Genomic DNA, 6,931 nt, shown 5'->3' on the forward strand with positions numbered 1-6,931 from the left:
ATATAATCGAAAGCCTGTACCTAGTCATCTGGAGGTGTAAGTTGCTAGCTAGACTTGATAGCCTTGTTTCATTTATGAACGAGTGCTCAGTCTATGTAATATTCTCTATGCTAAGTAAGTTATCAGTCTATGCAATATTCTCTATACTAAGTAAGTTCTCAGACTGTAATATTCTCTATGCTCAGTAAGTCCTCAGACTATGTAATATTCTCTATGCTCAGTGAGTTTTCACTCCATGTGATATTTTCTGTTTCTGTTTAGGTTCTCATTTTGTGTAATATTTTCTGTTCTTGAGTAAGCTCTCAGTCCATGTAATATCCTCTATTTTTGAGTACATGTAAGTTTTTAGTCTATGAAATATTCTCTATTCTCGGTTTTTAGTCTATAAAGTATTCTCTATTTGGGAGTAGGTACTCAGTCTATGTAATATCCTCTGTTCTTGAGTAGGTACTCAGTCTATGTAATGTTTTTTGTTGTGTATTAAATTATCCATCTGTTTCATGCTATCTTTTCTTGTGAAGCTCTCGCTCTGTCATACAGTCCCTCCTTCATTCTAAATAGGTCTTCAGGCTATGTCTAGTTTATTCTTCTGACTAAAGATATAGCCTCTCTGTTAGCAGCATATGCCTATATGCTGTATCAGTAAGGCAGCCTAACCCTGACCCACGGGTCATTGTTAAGCTGCGGTCTGTCCAGAGGTAGAGTGCGTAGCTAGCGGGACAGTTGTCTGTTGGAAGCATATCTATGATAGGTAAGCCTACATGTGTCTTGTCTCAGTGTGTGGTTGGCTGGTGCTGTAGTAGCTTTGATGCAAATTCGACAGCAACGAATGTTGGTTGGAAGCCATTGGGAACCTTTGTCTACTTTTATTATTATTCTATATATTTGTCATATAATATAGTTGAACTGACACAGTAGACTTAGGCATCTATTTATAATTAATTACAGTCTTTACAAAATGGAGAGATGACATCCTTACGTTGAAAATATTTCAGAATTAGTGATTGGAAAAATTTTACCCGAAAAATTTATGAGAAAAATAGTAACCAACACGTTACACCTTTCAGCTATAATTTTTTGCTGTGGAGCTACCAGGTCACTTCTGCCAAATCTAAAGGCAATTAGTTGATATGATTGTGGTTGTCACATAGCAATAGATTATTGTAATACTGCACAACGGTTTATAACAAACTAATTGTATGAAGAAATTAATGGTAATTGTAAATAACATATTACGTTTATTTGTGAATACTTGAATTATCTTTATGAAACAGTTTTGAAATTCTCATAACAAAAATTAAACTTTAATCACAGCCAATATTTCTTGTTGCAAACGGAAAATATCATCTAATTTGAAAATGTTTAAAGGTCAATTATCAAGTAAATTTTTTTTTCAAGATGTATAGATTTGCCTCGGCTTCAATAAAGAATTTCATATGTATATTTTAATATGTTTTATTTTATATATAAATCTCAATGTTTATCTGTTTGTTAGTCTGTCATCCGTGTGTCCAGTAACAGCAATAAGGTTTTAGGTTCGAAAAATCTGCTTCGTAGTGGACTTGAACTTGGAACCTCCAGGTTTGCAAACAGGCGCACTAACTCACTACACAGTACTACTCACTTGCGATACAATGGAATACTTGTGCGCATAGTTATTACATCAGTTAAAATACGCATAACGACATTGCGTGATGCGGGCTTTACGGTTGTTATTATAGTACATTTAGCTGTATAAGCAAGTTTAAGTTACTAGCTTAAGTTACTCAAATTAGTAAATTTGCTAATTTTGTCATTAGCTAATTAGTCAACTTCATCCAATGGTAACTAAATTACCTGTCACTGTTTATAAGCTGGTTTTATTACCTGTACAACGCCGGGCAATCAGTGGTTTAAATATATGTGCTCCATTTCTGTGCGCGCCATGCTGCAAGTACCTGCGCTAGTGTTTCAACTGTCTTTCAGATCAAAGCCAAGTTATTTTAGACTCTGTAGGGATCAGCTCTCCTAATTTTTTCACTGTCTTTTTCCACAACATAAAATAAAGCACCAATCCACCTCCTTTATGCAAGCTGCTGTGTCACTAAACGCTGGCAACATGCCAGTAACCTATTACCTCTCACCTCTAAACAACACAGTTGAATATACAATTGTCATGAATGTTGGTTGTATGGCCGCTTGCTAGCATTGTAACAAGGCAGGTTTTGTGTTCGGTTTATTGTAAATTTCTTTTCACGGCTCTGCTAACAATTATTGCTTAACATTGGTATCGGTGGCGCCATGCTATTAATTAATTACTTGGCCAATTATTGAGTGTGTTAGGGGCGTATTGAAGCTGAGGTCGATATGAAGGACGTCAAGAGATGCCCAAATTCTGACAATGGTGTTGTTATGTGTCGCTTTTGTTTATATTGTTCTAGAGATTGGTTTCTGAGTCATCGACAGTTTCTCGTGGCCCACATTGAACCCCTTGCGCCCTCTTAGCATCTTTATTTCAGCCGGAGACACGCGCTTTAACGAAGGGATTTAAACTGTTTGTGGAAGAGATAATCCAGCAGCATTGTTGAATGGTCTTGATATTTGATAGCCAAGGGACTCATAACGCAAGCTACAGGAAGGGGGTGACTCGCACTTTCTGGCTGCTTAATATATTGGTCTTGTACATATGAGCAGCGACTATTCGCGTTGTGTACAAATAATGTTTTGGGCCGTGGCAGATAACAGATACAGGGACAGCGACTGTTTAGAGCAGATCTTACATGGTACGGGAGGGGGATGCTGAGGCTATCTTACATAGTATGGGAGGGGGATGTTGAGGCTATCATTCATATTTTAAGCAAGCTGTGTGTTATGTCATGTAGATGTTCTTACTATAAATGTGTAAATGTTAGAGGTTGTGGGCGACTGCAACTGCCTTAGCTTGGCTTCACTATTGTTTCATTTACTTTGATTTTGGAAAATTCAGTTTTTTAATTGCGACTAGGAATGAAATACTAAAAAGCTATAGTTTTCATGAGGTTTTGAAGCACTACCGCTGTTCATGCACCATCCAGATGTCTGCTTGCTCAGTAATGTCTCAGATTAATTATTTCCATAGAGTGTAGTAAGTAGATCTCATGCATGTAACTAGTGAGCAGGGCTGTTGCGGAAAGACATGTTAAGCTCTGTAATGCGTCTTTCTCTGCTGGTACAGCGGGGTGCACAAACAATACACAAAGTAAATAGATCTGATAGAATATCCAAATATGTATTTTTTATTGTATTCGTCTAAAGCGTGCGTTTCAGTAGACTCGGAGACTTAGATGCCTCCTTTCGTCTCTGCTGTCATGTAGTGTAGCCTTCTCAAGATTCATAATTCACCAATGGCTATCTCAGTCTAATCTAAAGCTAATGATTGGTATATAGGGCTATTGGTTAGTATCTAAGGCTATAGGTTGGTATCTAAGGTGATAGGTTGGTACGTAAGGCTATGGGTTGATATCTAAAGATACGGGTTGGTATTTAAAGGTTGACTTGCAACAAAATTCACATTACAGTTATTTGGTATCAAAAGGTTCACCGTGTCTTACTCTGCTGTGTTGTAGGTGCAAAATATGTGGAAATGTGATTACAAGCTCTTAGAAGCTAAAAAGCGAACAGTTAATCGCCGCCATCACGAAACCACCGTAGATCGGAATCAGTTTATTTATCTGACGTTGTCATTACATTTGGTTATTGTTTTGTTATGTGATGTTCTCACGTAAATTGAAAAGCCAATAAAAGGCTCAATATAAAACCTCTCGTAGCACTAGTTTATGACAAACACTACGGGTTTTACCGAAGACCCCGTATCAAATATAGATGCTCGCTACTTTACAGTTTTGTTTCGGCTTGGTCTAATCGTCTAGTCGTAATCTGATCGTGTGACCCAATACTTCACGAATCATTTCTGCAGCATTTTTCGATTATCACAGGCGACCAACAGGCTTGTCATGTTTATCAGACAATGATATGTACTCCGAGCTAAGGTTGAAAAATTAAACGAATTTCCGCGGTAGGTTATAGGATATCAGTGCTGAAAGTGACAGCATTGACAATAAAATAGACGCGTAAGAACAATAGACATGGTTTTATTGAATGTGTGAAGTATATTTGTGAAAATATTTCGACGAATGAGGTTTCTTGAAAGTGTAAACAGAAGCCATCTTGTACAACTACATCCCATTTCAGTCGTTTTGGAAAGAGATTCCAATCTACGGCGGTTTTGTGATGGCTGCGATTAACTGTTCCTTTTTGAGCTTTTAAGAGCTTGTAATCACATTTCCACATATTTTGCACCTACAACACAGCAGAGTAAGACATGATGAATCTTTTGATATCAAATAACTGTAATGTGAATTTTGTTGCAAGTCAACCTTTAAGTCTTTAGGTTGGTATCTAAGACTGGGTTGGTATCTAAGGTTATGGGTTGGTATCTAAAGTTATAGTTGAGTATCTAAGGCTATGGATAGGTATTTAAAGTTATGGGTTGGTATCTAAGGATTTCGGTTAGTTGATTCAGAGTCCTGTTCTAATCGTCTTTTTATTTCTTTATAGAACTGGCTGATTTTGATTGCTTTGTTTATAACAAATATAATTGGAATATATCATCATAATCTATCATTATAATCTATCATTATAATATATTATTATAATATATTTCCATAATATATCATTATAATATATCACCATAGTAGGCCTATATCATTATGATATATCGCCATAATCTATCATTATAATATATCATAATCTATCATTATAATCATTATAATATATCACCATAATATATCATAATATATCACCATAATATATCACCATAATATATCATTATAATATATCATAATCTATCATTATAATATGTCATTTCAATATTTAAAATACTTAATATAGTAAAGTTCAGCATAAATCTTCGTTAATAAGATTACCCAGGTTTGTTTTATGTCACCGTATCCATTATATTCAGGTTTGTTTTATGTCACCGTATCCATTATATTGATTTAACTTACAACATGAACAGTGAGATAATTCACTCCTAAAGATAAATTTGTATTGACAGGATTTATATATATTCATGTAGACTTGTATTTATACAAGTCTTAGTAAAATATTTTTTAATTAAGGTTTCCTGGCACATATGCTTGTGGTGTGTGCTTTCACGACAATATGCAGTTACTAGTTCTGTTTTAAGTTGTCCTCCCTTAAATGTGTATACGGATTATTTTGAGAGTTATCCTCCCAGTTGCTATATCCCCTATGTCATAGTTATGGCCACCTTTTTTTCTATGTTACATATATGGCCATCTTTTGTCAATGTTACATCTATGTCTATCTCTCTCAATGTTACATCTATGGTCAGTTTTTTCTCAATGTTATACTTATGGCCACCGTTCTCTCAATGTTACATCTATGGTCATCTTTCTCTCAATGTTACATCTATGATCGTTTTTCTCTCAATGTTACATCTATGATCATTTTTCTCTCAATGTTACATCTATGATCGTTTTTCTCTCAATGTTACATCTATGGCCGTCTTCCTCGTAATGTTCCAGCTATGGTCACCTGTCTCTCAATGTTACATCTATCATGGTTGTCTTTCTCCCAATATTGCATTTGTGGTGGCCTATTCTTAGCGTCAATCCGCTTTCATTAAACTCGACATCTGAAAGCTCTTTATTATAGCTTGAAGTATTTGATTAGCTGACTTGCCACTCTATTCGATTGCTGCTGAGTGTTGAGCTTGTCTCCCCTCTTCACTTGCCCATAATCTATAAGGTATTACCTACTACTGTCTCTTTACACTGATGCCATATATTCAGAAAACAAACCCATTAATGACTCTCATACATTTGCCTGAACTTCTGCAAAATTAGCTGTAGTGAGGGCGGGTCTGTCCGTGTCTCCAACTTGACAAACCATTGCAAGGATTGATGCCGATGGCCCATATGTTTGGTCAGTGAAACGAGTAACAGGTGAATGTTGCTAAGGAGTGAAAGGATACATATTGAATAGATCCTGTAAGTTGGCTTGGATGATGCCACCCGATATCTTACAAGTGGCTGGCATGTCAGCATCATGTTGTCACTTGTCAAACGTACCGTGGAGATGGTTATCCGTGACACTGTTCATCTGCAGGACCTCTTAGTTATATGTTCGTGTTTTCGAAATTCTAGGTGAGTTCTACTCGTATTGCCGAGCTGTTATTTCTGTGGCTGAAGTTTCCAACATTTGCCAGTTTTTTAGTAAATCTATTCTCCTTTAATATCGTTGCGTTTGTCATGCTGGGAAAGCAAGTTTTACCTCTATCATGGTAAAACATTGCTATATACATACATTTAAGGTGGCTTTTTATCTTCCGGTTGAAGAAAGATTGTTTTAGCTGAGTTTTGAGCCAGATTAAAGTTTGTCATAGTCATTGTCAGGTATATTAGGTTTTTCATTGCGTTACTAATGTTGAAGATAATGGTAATGATGCATTGTGAATATAAGCATTAACTTTATTTACACCGGCCATTGCTGTTTAAAGCAGGTTAGACCATGAGACAATAGACAAAAAATAGTAAAGCGAATTATGGCTATTGGAGAAAAAAGCTCCTCTTGTAGTATATTATTATGGAGGATATTATGATTGTCTAGAAATGCCAGAATATTTCTGCAATTTTTAAGCTATTCATTAGAAGACAGAACTTACAATCTCTTCACAATACCATTTTGGCTTAATCTTTATTTTGTGACAACTAGATAAAAAACTTCAACACCTTTTGTTCTGGTTCATTTTGATAAGTTCATCAAAATTCAACTCTAGAGTTGTCGCCTCTCCAATATCATATTTTGCAGCTTTATACATAATAGTTGGTTGTATCAATCATACTAACAAAAAACATATTTTTAACATACATATATTTCTAACACTTTA

Source organism: Watersipora subatra, chromosome 4, assembly GCF_963576615.1.
Source record: "Watersipora subatra chromosome 4, tzWatSuba1.1, whole genome shotgun sequence".
Classification (NCBI taxonomy): domain Eukaryota; kingdom Metazoa; phylum Bryozoa; class Gymnolaemata; order Cheilostomatida; family Watersiporidae; genus Watersipora; species Watersipora subatra.